The sequence below is a fragment of the Lissotriton helveticus genome, chromosome 3_1 (genome assembly GCF_964261635.1).
Source record: "Lissotriton helveticus chromosome 3_1, aLisHel1.1, whole genome shotgun sequence".
Lineage (NCBI taxonomy): Eukaryota > Metazoa > Chordata > Amphibia > Caudata > Salamandridae > Lissotriton > Lissotriton helveticus.
Genome location: NC_136061.1, coordinates 1,057,480,127 through 1,057,500,857, shown reverse-complemented (window position 1 = coordinate 1,057,500,857; position 20,731 = coordinate 1,057,480,127).

Genomic DNA, 20,731 nt, shown 5'->3' with positions numbered 1-20,731 from the left:
ATCATCTAAGACGTATCTGCATACTGGGGAGCTTCAGTGAGTCTTAACAAGCGAAGGTACTTGGGGAAAGTAATTTCATTGAATTCGGGTGCCAGCAACGAGAGGATAGGGCGCCACGAGGTGTGGAAAGAGGCTGCTGAGTGTGTAAGGTTAGCTTGTATTCATTCCATGCCTATGATGTACCACAGTTTGTGCAACCACCCCGTGTGCGTTGGACGAGTCTGCGTACCCCATAAAGATAGATGTGATGTACTGCCGCGCCCAGAGCTATTCCTATTTGTTTCCCTCGTAGGGATTTGAGCAGAAAGGTAAGTGCATTTGGTAGTCCTAAGAGAGCATATGCAGAAAAGCAGGGTATTTCAGTTTCAAAGTGGGTGTCTACGTCATTAAGTACATCCGTCCATAACCCAGTGACATCCTTACAGTCCCAGAGTATGTGTGTCAGCACGCCTTCCTCACCACAGCCTCTCCAACAAGTGGAGCTGCGATGCGAATTGATTTTGTGCAGTCGAGCCGGGGTCAAGTAACAGCAAATGGCAACTTTAACCGCTGCTTCCTTACTTGCTATATTTCTGGCAGTGTGGTTCGCCCTATAATAGATTTGTTGCCATTCTTTCAGGGAGAGACTCCGGCCTAATTCTGCCTCCCTACGCCGTTGTCTGGCTGACCGCTCTTTAGGTACCGGTGGGCGCAGCAGGAGATATAGTTCAGAGATTAGCTTGCGGTCTGAGTGCTTGGATAAAAGCCACTTCTCGTGGGGCCGTGAGGCGTCGGCTGACTAGGGGATGTATGTCAGGTTGTAGCAACCAGTGGCGAAGTTGAAAGTACTGAAACCTTTTGGGGTCTTTGATGTCGTACCAATTTGGCAAATCAGAGTAAGGGATGAACCTGTGATGATCAAAGAGGTGTCCTGCAGATTTGCAGGTCGAGGCCCGCCATTGTGGGAAAGCCCATGACTCCAGCCCTGGAGGGAATGCAGGGTTATCAAATAGGGGCATGAGGGGTGAGGGCAAGGAAGTGAGGTTCTGCTTAATCACAACCGAGTCCCATACCCACATAATTGAACGGGTAATGGTAGATTTATTGAGATATGACGGTCTGTCTGAAGATTTCAGGAATGGTATCTTCCACAGAGAAAATTGCGCCATAGCGCTGTTTTGGAAAATACAACCGTTTTTCGGACTCAGGTCTGCTCCATTCTATGAGATAGCGAAGTTGGGCCACTCTATAAAAGCTCAGCAGATTGGGGATCCCCAAACCTCCCTCACCTGGAGGTCGGTAAGCCAGATCTCTATGCAGGCTTGGTCGTTTTCCTGCCCATATGAAATGCTGTATCTCTTTTTGCAGCATATGGATATAGCGCATAGGGGGACCAACCGGTATTGTCTGAAACATATACAGTATTTTAGGCAGTATGGACATTTTTACCGCTGCAACACGGCCAAGCAGCGACAGGGGGTGTGTCCGCCACCGGCGAAGATCTCATGTTATTTGGGAAGTGAGGATAGAGTAATTTCGTGTGATTGTTTGGCCAGTAGTAGGCATTAGCGCGATCCCCAAGTATGAGATCTCAGGTTGGACTCGCAAGTGTCCAAGCTCAAGGAGCGCACTCTCAAGAGCGTTCTCGTTAATGTCTAGAGGCAAAAGCATTGACTTCCCTATGTTTACCTTGAAGCCTGAGACTTTACCAAAGTCCGTCAACTCTTGCAAGAAGGCTGGGACAGAGCGTGCAGACGAGACAAGAGTTGCTAGAATGTCATCTGCGTATAAGCTGACTGTATGATGTTCCCCCCCGAAGGGGATACCAGAAATATGCGGGTTGTCTCTGATTCGCTGCACTAGCGGTTCGACTTACAGTGCAAAGAGCAGGGGTAAAAGGGGACACCCCTGGCACGTGCCCCTTTGGATGTCGAACAGCTGCGAGCTGATTCTGTTAACGCGTATCGTCGCTCTAGGTTGGTCATAACAGCTTGCGATCCAGGCTCTGAAATGATTCCCTATGTCAAACTGAGCTAACATTTTGTCCAAGAAACCCCAATACACTCGGTCGAAAGCTTTCTCAGCATCGAATTAAAGTAATAGGGCATCAAGTCCCATATAGTGGGCTTTATCTATTAAGTGCATTAGCCGCTTGGTGTTGTCATTGCTGAATAAAGCCTGATTGGTCAGGTTCAATAATTCCAGGCAAACGAGGGCCCAGTCTGGAAGCTAGGACCCCTGTAAAAAGCTTCAGATCGAGATTGAGTAGGGAGATCGGATGGTACGCTGCGCACTGTGTGGGATCCTTCCCAGGCTTGGGAATGATGACTATGTCCGCCTCCAGCATATCTGCTGGAGCAGGTCCCTGAAAGGAGTTGAACAGGCGAGTTAAGATTGGGGCTAGGGATTGACAAAAGGTTTTGTAAAAACCGGCTTAGAAGATGTCTGGTCCCGGTGACTTCAAACATTTGAGGTGGGAGATTGCACTGATCACTTCTTCCACTTTAATCGGGGCATCCAGTGCTGCGGCGCCTGATGCGTTAATGGCTGTTATTGCTGCCTGACTAAGGTAGGTCTCACCTGGGCTGTCAATTGTTGGGTCTTTACTATATAGAGATGTGTAAAAGTCTCGGAGGGTTTCCACAATCTGTTCATCACGTTTGACCCGTTCCCTAGTTGAGGTGTGAAGGGCCGCAATTTTAGAGCGTTGAGTCCAGGCTCGATATTTGCTTGCAAGGAGACTCTCTGTTTTATCCCCCATACATAGTATGAGTGCTTGAGCCTTAAGGCGGCGTATTCCGCTCTATCCAAGTCCAAGCTGGCCAGTTGCGCTCTGGCCGCTTTCAATTGTCGCCACATTTGTGGGGCCCCCGTCCGACTGTGCACCCTTTCGAGCTCTGTCACTTTAGCCGCCAACTCTTCCCTCTTCTCTCTACGGGCTTTGTTATCCGCTGCAGAGATAGCTAATAATTCTCCCCTCACCTCTGTCTTAAGTGCTCCCCATAGTGCTGTCACCGGTGTGTCAGTGGTGTCATTTGACGTCAGGTAGTCAGTAAGGCATTTCTGCACCTGTTGGGAAACGTCGGGTCGGTGTAGTAGGGACTCCCTAAGCCACCATCTCCCTTTCTGTCTGCATAGGGGCCGTATGTCAAGAGTCACTGTCACCGCATCATGATCAGACAAAGCTGCAGGGACAATGTCGACAGTTTGGACCAAAGTGTTGAGTTCGGATGACCCTATAAAGTGGTCAAGGCGAGTATATGTGTGAGGTACATGGGAGTAGAATGAGTATTGCGTGCTGTCAGGGTGAGCTGCGCGCCAGATATCTATCAGCCCTCTGTGTTGTAGCCAATCTTTCCCTGCACTCGATATCGCCCCCGTTGTGCCGTATCGATGGCCTGACCTGTCTTTTCCTGAATCAATAACTAGATTAAGGTCTCCGCCTATTAAAATCTAAAATCTGTCTGTCATGATAGCGAAGGACTTCTGACAGGTTGTCTGTAAGGAAGGGCTCTTGGCCAGAATTGGGAGCATAAAGGGATCCTATGATGACAGGAGTATCTCCCAGCCATAACCTGTATGCCAACAGTCGCCCCTTTATTTCTGCAATTTTGTCACCAACCCTGCCATGAAAGTGTTGTGCTAGGAGTATGGCCACCCCTCCTTTCTTATCTTGTGTAGATGAATAAAATTATTGGGGAAATGCACGGGATTTCATTCTATGCCAGTCCTTTGATAGCAAATGCGTCTCTTGTAGAAGGCATATCGAAGCCCCAGAGTTCTCGAGGTAGCTCACAATCACACACCTCTTGATGGGGTTGTTTAGCCCCTTCACAGTAAGAGTTAAAACTTGGGTCGTAAATGTGGACGTAGTATATAACTAAGTGTGTATCAACGGAACGGCAAAGATCGTAGTCTAGGGGGAGCTTACTCCAAAAAAAACTCCGAACTGTACCAACTCCATATTGTGGACGAGACCTTATTTGTGTCTGCTCCAAGGCTGCACACCGGTTCCCCCCCTCCCATGACTCAACAAAACCCCAACCAATCCCCCTCCACACCCACCCACTGCCCTAACCCCAACAAAACAGACCCATATACCCAACATTGTCACATATCCACAGCCCGGGCTGCAGACAAACGGCGGGAAAAGGAATAGGGTGGTCATGTTGCCCGGCCGACCTGGGATCCCCTCCTGCCGGCCCCCCCCCACAGTTAGCTAGGATCTGGTGCGTGTTGCAGTCCCCATACTGAGATTAAAAAGATTCTGGCATCGTAGTGTCTCTCGATACTGCTGCAAGGGCCGAAGCCCTTTCGGAGGTCATCGTGGCTCAGCCCGGTTTCGCGTCAGTCTCAGGCGAGCGTCGTCTGCCTACTTTCTGCCATTCATCCCCTGTTGATCGTTGCGAAGTTTCAGAGAGGAGTCTGACTGGGTTGTGGAAGTCCTAGTAACTCGCATGTCTCTTGGAGGGAACGGAGTTGATGTAATTTGCCATTCCACTTAAAAATTATGCAAAAGGGATGGCCCCAGGAGTATGGCACACCGTTGGTTTTTAGGAAGGTGGTCACTTCTTTGAAAGCTTTGCATTTCTGGAGGGTAATGGAGGCCAGGTCCTGATAGAGAGCTAAGGCATGCCCCTGGTAGGTGATTGGCTGTTTCAAGCAAGCTTCTAGGGGAAAATCCTGTAGGAAGGCCAAGATGTCGTGCGGGGGAGTTGGGGCTTTTCTCACCAAGCCCACCCTGTGGGCGTGATCGATGCGAATCTCAAAGTCTTGGCCGATGCCCAGAATCTCCCTGAAGAGGTCCTGGAGGTATCCGGTCACAATCGTTCCTTCTGCCTGCAATGGGACACTTCTCACACGCATATTGTTCCTTCGGGATCTATTTTCTAGGTCTTCCGCAGGAGCTTGCAGGTCAACCTGTTGATCCTTAAGGCGGAGGACTTCTTGTTGTAGTTGCTCTATTTCCTCGGATTGAGAATGCTCGCCATCCTCTAGGACTGCCACACGTTCACCCAGCTGATCCACTTTGCGGCGTATTTCTCGAACCTCCCCTGCCACTTCCTGTTTGAGTTTCTGAAAGTCGTTGCGGAGGATGTTGAAAAGGGTTTCCAGAAATGCCCGGGTGATAGGCACCCCTCTGTCATCCTGTCCAGTGGGTGGATGCGATACTGGGGAGGCGAGGTTTCCTTTATCCCCAGATGACAACCCCTTGGCAAGCATTTCTTTTAAAGTACGTTTTTTTTTCCTCAAGGTGGCCATGATGATGCCACTGCCCGTGGTGGATGGGTGTCACTCACTGGTCCTGGCTGCGGCTCCAGGCGTGGCCCAAACTGGCCCCCACGGGACCCAGCTGAGGGAGGGGTGATCCTTATGCAGTCACCTTCCGTTGAGTCTACCACTGGGCTGTGGTGAGGAGGCACAGGGGGTGCCCGGGGCAAATCTCGTTGGGGTCGTCAGTAGAGGCCTGGCTGCGTAGAAGAGGAGCACACAGACTGCTCACCCCCAGCCAATGCCTCTCTTATTCACCTGCTCCGGGGGCCTTGATGGTATCTGCAAGGACGGCAGGCGCAGGGGCCCAGCGAAGGCACCAAGAGGTGGGCCAGAGTCCTGTGGATGCCAGGCCCAGGGATCACTCCGACCCCCCTGCACTATGAGTTTCTTTGGATCCACGTCAAGGCTGGGGTGTATTGATGACAGGCGGGCATCCACCAGTGCGTGCCGGGAAGGCTCGGGAAGTGCGGGCCCCACAGCGGGATGGGCACCCCCAGTGTTGCTGGATGGGAACAACGTCACCACCACCTTGCTCCTGCCAGGTGCCTGCCTCAAGCGCCACGAGCGTGGAGCGTATCCCTTGGGCCTGATGCGGTGGTAGCTAGGCCGCAGAGCAGCGCCCTCGATTTTCGCGCCGCCGGTCCAGCCCCACCTTGGCCTGGCGTGCCTTGCTCAAGAGTTGGGCCCCTTCTCCTCCTCAACCAGAGACACTCACCGCCCGCGAGGAGGCCGCAGTAGGGGGCTATTGCTGAGGCAGTGACTCAGTGAAGCAGCACCAGGGGAGGGTCCACTGCAATCCGTGCTGCTCCTTCACCAGGGCGCCATTTCCTCGCAGTGGCAGCAAGCAGCTCACCTTCTGTGGCAGGCTCTGAGGTCCAGGGAAGGCGGGGCACCCCGATCGCAATGTGCACCACCATCGCCGAGCTGGGGGCCTCGGTTGTCCCAGTGGGCTCCATGTCGCGCCGTCCTCTGTCTTGCTGGTCTCTTGCCCCTGCCCGGCAGTGCAGGGCAGTCGCGACCAGGCCAGAGAGCAGCGCACTCAATTTTCGCTCCTCTGGGCGGCTCACACTGCTGCCGAGTATGTGCTGAACGGGGGAGTGGCGGTTACCTCAGTCTGCACCGAAGCTGCGCAGCACCCGTGAGGCGGTCGAGCCGGTGGTCCGCCGCTGCAGTCGTGGCGCTCCGGCGCCTCTCCAGGCTCCGCACTCCTCCGCCCCGGCAGTTCACCACACGGGCACCACTTTCTTCGCGGGAGCGCCGGAGCCCGACAGGTCAGTCTATGGGTGTTTCAGGGGGCTGTTGGTGAGCCGGACCCATGTGTTTGGCTGCCGCAGGGCCCCCCATGCGCAATGCCGCCACTCACAGCGTGCTATGGGGGACTATATGCAAGGCAAAACCAGGGGCAAAGGGCCATGGCGGGGAGCCTCAGAACTCCGCGTCTGGTCAGGTCACCATCTTGGCCATGCCCCAGAGTGATCTAATTTTTAATAAGATCTTCTAGGTAAAAGCTGAATCTTGCAGTATCCCAGATAAGTATCAGAGATTACAAACTCCCCGGATTTAGAGAATCTAGGGCCACATTTCATAATAAATCATTTGGAAAGATGTGTCTTCAAATGTAGGTCAACTATAAAATTATTGAAAGCATCTAAAGGAATCAGCCCCTCATTGGTGTATGAGTCAAAACCTCATCATCCATGTACAATAGAACCAGGACAAATTGGGAGCCAACTTTACCCATCTCGCAACCTCTTTTACACAGGAAGTCTTCCAATCCGTTAATATAAAGTAAAAAGAGGAAAGTTGCTAAAACATACCCTTGTCAAACCCAATAGAAGCATTTAATTTAGTAGATAGGGTGCCCTCTTCACTACAACGGATCTTAGCAGATGTATTGCAGTGTATCTTCTGAAGCAGATCAACAGTAGCCCAGTCACACCCCATGCCTTCCATGATATCCCACAGCTTAGGGCATTGCACTCTATTGAAGGCACAAGTAAAATCCATAAATGCTAAATGCATAGTTTCTCTCTTGACTCTAAGGTATTTTTCTGTGAAAACGTACAGGTTAAGGCTTTGGTCGCCAGTGCCAACTCCTGAGTGGAACCCTAGCTGCAAATCGGGCAGAACTCTATTCTCATGTGCACATTCTTCAATTTTCAACAAACCCACTCTTCCCAAAATTTCAAAAGTGCTGTCCAACAATGAAATAGGATGATAGCAGCTTGACTGCTAATAATTCCCCGTTTTAGGTTTCACCTGCACTGTGCTTGCTCTGTGCTCGTGAAATCTATTATATTTAATATAAATCTTAAAAGAGGCTTACATCCCACCCTTCCTTTTTATTCCTCTATGTGCTTGCCACTTACTTGTCCTCCATTTCTATTGGCTGCAGAATATTTATTTATTTATTTATTTATAAAACTTCTATAGCGCACAAATACCTTTCGGTGTCTCGGCGCTGGAGATCACAGATCACAGATTACAAAGGGTTTCCATTGAAAGTTTACTGATTAAAAAGCCAGGTTTTAAGGTGCTTTCGGAATGTTAACAGTGAAGGACTAAGTTTGATGAAGGAAGGAAGTAGGTTCCACAGTTTTGAAGCAGCAACCAGAAAGCGTTTGTCTCCCCATGTTGTTTTTTTTGTGCGTGGGATTTGGAGCTGTTGGGCTGCGGATGAACGTAATGTTCGACTAGGTTTGTAAACACTAATTGCCTTTTTAAGGAATTCTGGTCCAGTATTGTTTAATGCCTTATATATAATACACAAGGCCTTAAACTTTGTACGGCTTCTGACCGGCAGCCAGTGTAATTGACGAATAATGGGAGAGATGGATGAGTACTTAGGTGTGCCGGTTAGAATCCTTGCAGCAGCATTTTGAACAAGCTGTAATTTGTTCAGAACTTGCTCCTGCGCGTTCAACAGTAAGCCATTGCAGTAGTCCACCTTAGATAATACCAGAGTGGACATTAAGGTCTTGCCTGCATTTGGGGGAAGAAATGGAAGCAGTTTCTTTACCATTCTTAAGGTAAAGAAGGAAGCTGAGACCACTGCGTTAGCATGGTTGACAAAAGCTAGCTTGTTGTCGAATAAAACTCCCAAATTTCTGACTTTTGATACTGGTGATGGAGGGATTCCTAGCTCCGAGGGCCACCAGGCTGGGGACCAAGACGGGGTCAGTTCACCAAATACCATAACCTCCGTCTTGTCAGAATTTAGCTTTAAACAATTCTGATGCATCCAGGTACTGATGGCTCTCATGCTCTCCTGGAAATTCACGGCTACTGCTCCTCCATTTTTGTGGATCGCCAGGACCAATTGGGTGTCATCGGCATATGAGGTTAGTCTAATACCAAATGACTTAATCACCCTCGCCAAGTCCGACACATAGATGTTAAAAAGTGTCGGACTTAGCGAGGAGCCCTGGGGAACTCCACAAGGCAGGGTGAAATCTGGGGAGCAGTAACAACCCATCTTCACGGACTGCTCTCTCTCAGCCAGGAAGGAAGCCAGGAGTGCTCTGGCTTTGCCCTGAATGCCAATTGCAGCGACACGGTCGATCAAGATGGTATGATTGACCGTGTCGAAGGCTGCAGACAGATCCAAAAGTATTAAGACCGCTGCACCACCCTGGTCCATGATTATCCTGACCTCCTCTGCTGCCTTTCTCAGAGCAGTCTCAGTCCCGTGGCCCTTCCTGAACCCGAACTGGGTATCATCCAGCAGCTCGTTCTGGTCAATATAATTTGACAGCTGTAAGTTCATTGCCTTTTCAAAAAAAATTGATGGATAAGGGAGCGAGGCAATATGGCGATAGCTTTTAGGCTCTAATGGATTTAGAGTTGGTTTTTTTAAAAGAGGTTTTACAATGGCTTTTTTCCAATTTGAGGGGCAATCACCTGTCCGAAACATGGCGTTGTAAATGTTAGTGAGCACCGGGGCTATCAGATTGGATAGTGGTTTAAGAATGAGTGGAGGACAAGGATCCAACGGTGAACCTGACTTAACAGTATTCATAAGCTCTTCCATAGACAACTGAGATAGTGGGGAGAAAACCTCGAAAATTGGTTTTGATGACGTGAGCGGGATCTCTAAACAGGCAGATTCGGTAATAGTTCTTTTAGTAAAGTTGTTAAAAATGTCTTTGACCTTTGCCTTGAAGAATTCCGCTACCTTATTGCAAAAAATCTGAGATGGCTCTGTGATGGAAGGAGCCGGTGGGTTGGCTAATTTTTTGACCACCTGATATAGCTGTTTGCTCGAATTTTGAGCTAATTCTATTTGTGTGCTATAAAAATTACATTTTTCTGCAATAATGAGTTTTTTGTAGCTTGGCAAAGCTTTCTTGTAAGTATCTTTATCGTTGTTATCGTAATTCCTTCGCCAGCGCCTCTCCAGATTTCGGCATCGTTGTCTCTCGAGCCTTAGAGGTTCAGAGAACCAGGCCGCAGAGGGTTTAGTGCGGTTTGGCTGCATTTTTTTATTGGGTGCTAATTGGTCAAAGGCGTTAAGCAGCCAATGTCCATAATTGTTAGATGCTTCCTGAGGGTCAGGTATGTCTTCTGGTATTGTAGATTCCAGAGTATTATATAAGACCGTGGGATCAATGTTTTTCCAGTTACGACATTTAATCTGAGGGCATGTGCTAGGAGGAGAGTTTTTATGATTCCTAACTAAAATAGTAAATTTAACTGCCGAGTGATCCGTCCATATAAGTGGGAGCACTGTAAGATAAGTCATATAAGAATTATTAGTGAATAGACCGTCCAGGGTGTGACCTGCTTGATGAGTGGCTGAGGAGACCCTCTGTTCTAAGCCAGCAGCCGAGAAGTCAGAGATCAGAGTGCACGAGTCTTTATCTTCATAGTTTTCTAAGTGAAAATTAAAATCTCCCAATATTGTGTAGTCCGAGTTGGCAGCTACTGGTTCTAATAGAAAATTAAGAGATTTCAAAAAGGGTGTTCGTAAAATAGGTGGTCGATACAACAAGGTTCCCTTAAAGGTTTGTATAGGGGAGAGCGTGATAGTAAAAGCTAGAGCTTCCGCAAAGTCATAGTCTAGTGGTTCGGTTTTTACAGCTAGCTTGGCTCGGTGTATAATAGCTAGACGGCCCCCCCTTTTACCAGAAGATCTATCTAGTCTAATCACATGATAGCCATCCGGAGTAGCAATACTGAAATCTGGGCCAGATGCTGGATCTGATACCATTTTCTACTGTTCTCTGTGTCTTCTTCTTCTTATCAGTGTCCTAAGCCCGAAGTACTCCTTTCCATCCGCTTGAGCTACTTTTTGATTTTAATTATGAGAGAGCACGGCGCCTTTTTCAACCTACTTCTGTTCTGCTGTGTTTCTTACAGAATATAAATTTAACATTTCCTTTATTTGGTGTGAGCTCTTTGCATATGTTTATATTTGTAGTCACAAGAAGATTAAGCAATCTGCTTACAGGATGTTGAGCTGATACTAAGACTCAAACCTGGTTCCCCAGCTCTAAAGTAGGCAGCTCCGGCTGCAATGCCTCATCCTCTCCCCTCTCTCTAAGCCTTGTTTTCTTCAGTTGTCTGTATGGAGGGTGTTTTAACCAAATCAAGCAGAGGCATAGCAAGGTTGTCATATGCCCGATATACACTCCATTCAACTGCATCAAAATACGCTCATTCATTTCAAGGGATTTGCAAATGACTAAACAAATTGCCTTACAAGTAAACATTATTTCATTTTCAATTACTCGAAGGCATTAATAACATCTATCCCCAAGACAAGACTTCTACAATGGCTACATCTGGTGACTTTTAGAACTCGAAAAAAACTTTGAGTTGTGGCATCATGTGAATTTGGGAAAATGAGTTTACAGGTTTGTCTCCTTTCAAAATGCACTTTGTGCGACTGCATCCATCACCAAGGGCTTTTTCTTCTTGGTTCCCCCATCGTCTCTGCTTCCTCATCGTCGGTGCTTGTACTCACTGTGAGTCCTCCATGGCCTCTGCTCCCCTCCTTTCAAGCCGGAACTCAACCCGCGGCAGGATCTTGCTGCGAGTGCCAAGGAGCGCTGCTTTACACCTTTATTATGCAGCGCTCCTTCAAACCAAATCACACCTTTTTCAAACTTTTACTGTTTACCCAATCACATGAGCTGTTACACAGCACTAAAACTGAGAGATACCGCAGCAAAACTCCACAAACTGCCTGACAGTGTTTAAAAAAACACAATTTACAGCCTGCAGCAAGTCGTTAGATTTCACCACGTTTTCTGTGGTTTGTCATATGAGGGAAGGGTAATTGTTATGCGTTTATAAGGAGTTAAATTCTCATGCTGCAGTTTAGTAAAATGTACTTTACATGAGCACCAGTTACAATACACATTTTATTTGTAAACGCAGGGAGATTATTTGTTATACCCAGAATCACAGGCTGTTGAGCTGAAACCGAGACTTGAACCGTGGTCCCCAGGTCTGAAGTGGGCAGCTCTGCCAGCTACAACACTTCCTCTTCTAATTTCTTTAGTGTGTTTTCTGGGACAGAACAGAGAGCACAGAATTGCCTCCAGAAGTTCACCTAACACTTGCGGTGCTTGTTTGCATTTGCTAACAAGCACTCTTTACGAGTGCATCTGCAGTCCATCTCTCTCCTCCTCTCTTGCAGCCTCCTTCTATGGCACACCTCATTGCTTTTCCGCTTGTTTTTTTTATTTCTTTTTCCACAGATACAGCTCATCATCTTTTTGACATAATTCGCCCCAATCTAATAAACTAATCTCTGGGTCTTATAAAGTATTTCCCTTCAGAGTACATAGATGAACATTAAGTCCTCTGTGCAGAGGCAAACAAGGGACCCCCATGGCATGACTCAGCATGTATCGCTGTCTTTCCAGTCATCTAATCTCGGTCCCCGGTCTCATCTGCATTCACACTGTACTTATCTGCTACATGGTTTTTTTTACTTGCCCTCTCTCATTTACCTAATCTCCCCACTTTATACTACCACCAGTAACAGCACAATATATTGCCTTTCTCAGTATACAAGTCATAACACTTTAACTGAGTTTCAGTAACTTATATTGCACAACTATTCACTGAACTGCAGCTTACAACAAAAAAACAGCTTATTATTAATCACATAGGCAAAAACGATTGCATTTACCAATGCTACTGCCTCCTGCCATTATGGGACCAAAGGGCCTATTATAGCAGCTTTTAAAAGATTTCAGACAACTGGGGCCCAAAAAGAATGATGCTCTTTGAATAGATCCACTGGAATTCGGTTGGGCCGGATACTTTCTCTGGGAGACTACTGTCAATGTCCAATCTCACGTCAGTAATGGCAAAAGACTGGCTTAAACACACCACAGCCTACTAATCATAGATGGTCCCTTCATTGGCAAAACTCTTCTGAGTCTGGCTAATTAGATCACAAATCTTTAAAAAAATGCTCTACCCACGTGGTAACTAGGATGACGTTATCGAGTTGTGAACTATCACAACTGCTAAAAAAAAGTGGTGTTGACTACTCTCCAGATTGCACTGGTGTTCTTCAACTTCCCTGATGATTCTAGGTGTTCCCAATACCTGGCCCTTATTTCGATTTTTCTGGCTACAATGCTGCAGAATGTGGTAATTCTAGAAATAATTGACTGTCAGAATCTGTAGAGAGAGGTTGCAATCTTGATACAAGTTAGGGCTGAATTCTTGAACTGGCAAACCAGGCGAATCTTAAAAATAAAACATGTTTCAAGAAGGATAGCCTTACTTCACCTGTGGTAGCATGGTCTGTCCAGTAAGCAGTGTTGTGGGCAGCAAAATGACCAAGCAATAGTACTTTCAAAGAAACAAAGGGGCAGGTTTAGTAAAAGCTCATGCAAAGCAACGCAGCAAGGCAAGCTACTACTCTGCATTTGGTGAATGGTAGAGAGCTGAGCAGTGCGATATTTACAAAGATATGGCGTTGTTCATCTCACTCCCTACACTGGTGCACTTATGGCTTTCTAACACAAATGCAGACATCTTTGCATTAAATCACAAGAGTTCCTATGTTGAGGTCAAGACTGTTTTTGTGCAGGAAGGTATACCTTCATGCACAAAAACAATCCGCAGACGCATATTCTTCTTTCTATGTAGGCTGTACCATGCAGCAGTCATGGGAAATTAAGATATTTCTTCTTGTTACACCTCTCTAGGGTTTATGCAGTGTTTTAGTGCACACCCAGCTTTGCTGTTTTAGTAAATCTGGGTTTGCATCAAAATACCTGGGTTGGGGCATGGGAACCCCCATGCTCCATTCATGTAATGTCTACGCAACGCAGTTTACAGCAACGCAGCACTACATTGCGTTACTTTCTAAAAAAATGTCATGCAAGGCAACACAAACCAGATGTTGCCTGGCTTTGCAAATCTGGACTACCGTTTTTGGCATGGCTGCAGCCAAAAAGTGGCACAACCATGACACAAAATGATAGTAGATCTCGACCAAAGAGTTTAGCCTGCACACAAGTTATGGACAATAGTGAGATATCTGTTAAGCATAATAAAAATATTTAATAGAAACCAAATAGGGGTCAAAAGTTAAGAAAAATAGAAACAAGCCTAATGATAACACATGCAAAAAGGCATTGCATTAAAAGAAAATAGAAAATGGAAAAATGGTCAAATATGTACCTGTCAATAAGTGTTCCAATTCAATCTTAGACTTGTCTCTGGCCCATCTGCCTATGGGAGGACCTTGCTAGGCAGTTCAGGCTGGACTGTTACCTTGAGGAACAGGGTCAAGACTGATTTGCATTTGGCTAGGTCCAAACTGGGGTGGCGTGGTGAGAAAAAGAACGATGAAATAAACCCAGATTTTTGGGCCCGATTCACAGAACTAACTTAAGACAAAATCCTAAACTTACTACCATTTCGGTATTCACAGAAGGCACTTACTCATTTTGGTATTCACAGAAAGCATTTACTCATTTTAGTATTCACAGAAGGCACTTACCCATTGATGAGTAAGTGCCTTCTGTGAATACCAAAATGAGTAAGTGCCTTCTGTGGATACCAAAATGAGTAAATGGTAGTACGTTTAGGATTTTATCTTAAGTTATTTCTGTGAATCGGGACATTTGTGACTCAGGGTGAATGTTTGCATTGTTTAGCATTCTGTCCATCATTTGTTCCTTTTGAAGATTTCAGCCTGGTCATGATTTTTTCTTCTAGAGGTATAAGTAGGATTTTGTGGCTTGGAGGTTTCAATGTTTTGTTAACAGAATAGTACAAGGTAATTATAGAACTATTCTGTGTCACTCATAGTCTAGGGAACTAGAATTGTGCTTAGGTCATATATGACAGCACAATGCTATATATGTCAGCAATAAGAGGATGGTTTAAATATTGTCAGTTGGACCAAGCTACCTGAATGGACTGGTGGTCAGTTCTGTGTACCTGCAATAAATCCTCATAAACAGTTCTTTGAGAAGTTGTAGACTTTGCTTATGGCAGTATCTTAACACAGGGCTATCCTGAAGGCTACATCAGATCAAGGTTCCAGGAGTTTTGACTATCCTATGGAAGGGGCTTTGGTGAACAACAAGCGTCTCATTGTAAAAGCCTTTGCAGAAGGACCAAGAGAGGTTGGCAAAAATATTTACAAATTGGAACTGTTGTAACTGTTGGACCCAGGAAAATGTCCAGGTTTAGCGTACGGGATCTCTTAGACCCTAATGGACAGTCAGCCAGTCTGCCCCGGGGCAAGAAATAGCCTGTCTATATATATATATATATAGGGAGGGCCTTACCAAGTGTGTCAGTTAATATTAAATATTGTCCTGCAATAACAACTGGTAGCAAATGAATCCAAAAATGTTGCAGAGCACATGTCGCCAATAAACAGCTAAAGTATCGTTATACTTATCTGAACAGAGGTGCACACTTTAATTTAAATGATAAGGAGTGAACCCTGCAATGCATTAAAGTAAGAATACATCAACACCAGTCTAGCGGTAGTGATAATGGCACGGGGTGCAACGAAAGAGAGAACTACTTACCAGGCAATGTACAGGGACCAAATACCCAACACTACCAGTATCCAGCAACAGGTCAGAGGTACACAACATGTGCATGTATGGTTAAAAGAAGCTGATGTGAGTGGACTGTAAATATTATGTTGATGGAAATACTCCCTCTAACCGCCCGATGCAGTAGGGGCTATTGGAGTCAGACTTTTACATAGTCTGCCCTACTTAGGGTGGATGGTGTAATGCTTATTTCTCCTGGCCATCACCACCAAGAAGTATCTGTTGGTAAAGGAAATGAAAGAAACCAAAATTACACACACACACCCATGGAGAAAGCTCTACATTAAACAATATACAATTCCCAAGAAGGAAAGAAGTGTGGGTGGATAAGAAACACATGAACAAGGATCTTTTCTCTTTTATAATAGAATTTGTATCATTGTTGAATACAAGCCAAACTCCCTCAATGGAGATTGCAGCTAGAAACCCTGATAAATATGGGGGGCACCAAAGTGTCAGCCTCCAAGATAGACACATTGTTGGGTATATCTCCAGAGTCGCGGAAACAATAGATGGATATTTCACTCAGTCAATCGTGCATGCTTAGTTTCACCAGAAGCGCAGAGTAATAGAGAGACGGGCATTTTCAATAAAAGTGGTTATTTATTGAGCAGTCTTCTTTCTCATGCAAGAGAAGTGAATTGCCACAATTGCAATACTTGTCATAAAGTAAAGTGCGTACAGTAAAAAGAGTATTATGAAATAATACTGTAAAAGCATTTATATGGTTTCTAAGCCATAAGATACTTAAAACGAATAAAATACATACAATGATAAAACTTGACTAAACGTACTCAACTGGTGTTTCTAAAATACGCCTACCCCGGTGTACCTAACCTGAGCCTAGTACCGGAGAAGGAGTAAATGAGTTGTAGTTTGAGTTAAGATAGTTTTTTGCCAAAAATCTGAATCAAGAATTCTCTAAGGGTCTAATCAGCTCCGTATCTTGGTTATAGAATGAAGGAGGTCTTGTATCTCTCTCTCAGGACTCAATCTCCCAGCAGCCTGCAAGGGTGACAGGGAAACACTGGAGCTGGATTTCTTGGCAGGAGAAAAGACAGCGTCTCTCTCAGTGCGTCAATGGGAGGGTCGGCTTCCTTCGGCACTCGTTTCATCAGGGCGTCGGGCAAGTAGATAGCCGATCTGCTCCAAACCACCGTGTGTTTTGCTAGGGCAGATGCTGGTATATTTATACCTAGAAGGTGCCAAGTTTGACGTAAGGTTGGACATAAGACGTCACTAAGAACTCGCAGTTCTTTCAGGACTCCAGGAGTTCTAGGACAAATCAATTCAGAAGCAGGGGGATTTCCCGGGCTGCTGGAGACTTGGTTTGTTTAAGAACGCGTTGTACTTTCTTGGAGACATTGGGATTTAGCCTTGCCGTATTTGGACTGCATTGGCTATGACTAAATATGGATATGATTCTTATGCCTTTATAAGGATATGATTTGTTATAACCACATAAGGGCATAAATCGGGAATATTTAAATAGGGTCCTAGATACGTTTACAACAATGGTTCACCTATATGAATACCCCGGAAAATGATATTGCCTGTATTTACAAATTGCTCATGGATATCTGTGCATTGTCAAGGACATTTTATTAGGATCCATTGACTTCTACTGTGATTTGATTTCAGCCAAATTACATAAAACATCACAGAATAATAAATTCTTAGAAGGCACAGCTACTGCCCTGTTGGGAGATGTTCATAATCTCTATCTCAGTTCAGTTCAGTTCTCTATCTCAAATAACCAATTATCATAGAACAAAGGTGTCATGTCATAAGATTTGCCAATTGGCAAGGTGCCAGGCATTGACAGCTTTCCATCTTGAATTTTATAAAGAATTTGTGCACATACTTGCACTTCATCCTTTACAATTGTTTCAAGAGTTGATTACCGAGTGCATGCTTCTTCCAACCACAAAGGCATTTCTACTAGACACCCTCCTAAAACCAACTAAAATACCCAGTAGCTATGAATCATATGGACCACTCTCACTCATAAATAGTGACACCAAATCATCTCCAAGATCATAGCACTTAGATTATGTCCAAACTCCCTACATTTATACTAGGGAATTCACAGGCTGATGGTTAGAGATTATGCTTGACAGCTGATTTTTTAAGCAACCTTTTTTCATCCAGCCAAAATATTATATTCAGAATATAGACTACCAAAATATTATGACGGTAAGTATATATTGGTAAGTATAGTTTTATTTCCATTCATAACTCCAATTTTAATATTGTATTAATCAATATTCAGGATATGATATGTTGATATCACTTAATATTGTGACATACATCTTGGTGGTCAACACTAGTAATCGAGCAAGGTGTGGTCACTATCATGATGGTCTCTGATGTGGTCCTTACTGCCATAATTGGCAAATTGATGAGTAGGTCAGACTATTTTCATTGATCAAAATTATCTCTTGATAAAGAAAAGGTTGGAAAGCCATACCCTAAACAAAATGTATTAGAACTCTCTGGTTGTAAAACATAATGTAAAATAGATCACTTCTGCAGAACATACATACCACCACATCATTAGAAGAAACCAAACTACTCTACTACTAAATGTCACCAGATCAAACTCTAAATGAAAAGTTGGCTCTATTGTAGAAATACGTGGCAGAAAGTGAGTAATTAATTGAGAGAGAGGACTCTAAATAAACAAAATCTAGCTAGGCCGAAGCACAGTTCCTGTAGAATCTATGCTCAGCCACTAGTAGCTATATACGAGCAGCAGGCAATCCCCAGAAAAGTGAATATTAAGTAACCCTGGGCAAAGAACTACGCTATGCTTTTGTAGTTTGTGTAGTTTGCGCTACTTTGCACTATGCAAATTGCACGTAGCACAGTGCAAACATGCGTAGTGGTCATATTTTGCTGGCTCGCGGTCCTCAACGTCAAGTTGGCGACAACGAGCGAGCAAACTGACCTAGCAAAACTTTTTCCTCGTTCGCGATCAGCAACATCAAGTTGCTGATAGCGAGTGTGGAAAATAAGCCTCCCGGTGAGATTCTCAACACGGGGAGGCAGGTTTCTCATTGCGAGTGGTTGCGTATGCTCGTGGCGGCTTGCGGTGAGAAACTACAAGTCCGCGTTGCGAAAGCTGCTCCCTGAGTAGAAATCTACTCGAGCGGCAGAAAACGACCGCTTGCACTGTGCAAGATGCGGTTTGCATTGATTGCACAGTGCAGACAAGCTTCCAGCACTGTGCAATCAGTGCGAACAGCATTTTGCACAGTGCACTATGCATTTCGTGTAGCTGCGCGTAGCTTGCGTAGTGCAAAGTGGACTTTGCGTAGCTACGCGTAGCGCTACTACGCGAACTACGCCCAGAGTTAGTATTAAGCTCAAGCAGTACCAGCAGGTTCAAAGTCAAGAAATTTTTAACGAGCAAAAAAAAAAAAAAACAAGAGAAACTGGTTAAAGGGAATCAGAGATATAACTTGTTAAGGTTTAAAGGTAAACGGGCCCAGAAAAGTGGTTAGAAGAAAGTAATATGCCAATCAGAAGCAACAGTTCATGGCTGACAGGGAACTAGTAGTGATTTCAGGCAAACCGCAATATACCAGAAGTCTTTTAGAGGCGGCTGATTGACCTGGTAAAGGTTTTTACCTTTTAACAAGTTTGGGGTTTTATTTTAGGTAAATCAAAGTCAAGGTGCAAGGCTGAAACCTGCACTGACCCATCGAAGTAAGATACATAATTGTCGAGTTCCCTCTGATGCCATTGGTTTTGATGCCAAAAGCTCCAAGTGGAACAAAGCTGGATGTCGTAGTCACAGATGTTGCTTTATTGCTGCAAAGGATTTGCTGCCTCAGTCTGATCCAATAGGAGAGAGCATGTGGTCTCACGGCTAGACTGCCAACTTTGGATCTGGGAAACCAAGGTTCTAGCATCGGGGTTGACTCCACATCCTGTGATTCTGGGCAAATCACTAAATCTCCCTGTGCCTACCAAAAAAATGTAATGTGTCCTTGTGTAATGTAACCGGTGCTCATGTAAAGCGCTCCAATACCTTCAGGTCGAGTTCACGCTATATAAATTTGCACAAAACAAAAAAATTGTGGTAATATTTGTGGGAGTGATGGCTAAGGTCGTGCGAAGTCACAAAGTCTTCTAACCTACAACTTTTCACAGTTTAAAAAAAAATTTATGCTTTGTATAGTGGAAAACTTGCAAAGGGTGACAGAAAATCACATCCACAGTAGCAAAAGAGAGAAAGTAAATTGTTGACATTTGGCAAACATCATCTCTATGGTAGGTCTGGCCCCTACCTCAGGGCAAGTTACCAAGTTATAGCACACTCTTCCACGCAGCTCCCAACTCACACGAGATACGCTCCCTCTTTCCTTAAATTCAGATAGGTAATCAAATCCTGTTGCTCTAGAACCAGCTCTCATCAACTACTTGACTTCCAGAAAACACTTGAGTGGCAGCCTTTGATCCCACAGCCCTTCACAGGTAAATAACATAAATAACATAAAGTAATTTTCCTTTGCTGTACTTTTGCCTTTTTACTATCACTGGGCCTGATTCAAAAAGGTAAACTTAGCACTTTTGTGTTACTATTTTTCGGAGTTTAATTTTACATAAAGTTATTTTAGGACTGTTGAGAATCCGCACATGAAAACGTAGGCCTATCCCATCTTTTTATGTGCAATATCTCCGCAGTCGTAAAATTAGTATTTGTAAAATTAAACCCGCAGTTTGTGAATAACAAACAAAAATAGTAAAGCAAGACAAAAGTTCAAGATTACCTTTGTGAATCTGGCCCTCGGTGTTTTTGATTTGACTAATATGGGAAGCCATGTCATTTACTCACTAGCGACACTGTGTTCCGTTATGTAAATATCTGTAATACAATTAAAATAAATTATTGGTTGTTCACACCACAGTGCACGTTGCACTACTTACACATAACTAGTTATGCTTTTAATGTCCGTTTTAAAATAATTCGTAGAATAAACATTTTTAATATTTCGTTTAAGCCCTGTTTTTCTATTTTTATGTCATTTGTGTTCGAATTTTATGAATATAGCACTTTGTTAGGCGGTACTTTGAGCTATTTATGCTGAGCCAGCATTGCTGAAGGCGCATTTTCCCTGGGGCAAAGCAATAAAATCTGCCTGTGATGTTCTATTAGCAGAGACCTTCAACGACGGTCCTTGGGCTCAAGGGCTATGTAGTAGATTGATGGTGTGAGATATCTATTTATTTATGACGATAGCTATATGCAACGTATATTAGGCAAACGGAGTTATTTAAAGCCCTGCTTCTTTATTCCAAGCTAACCCACGTGATACATTTGTATCGCATATTTACTTAGTGCCCAGCAGGCAAACAAATACATGTAATTAAATCTGAATTATTTAAGCATTCACTACATCTATACCTTCTTGTAAGTATCG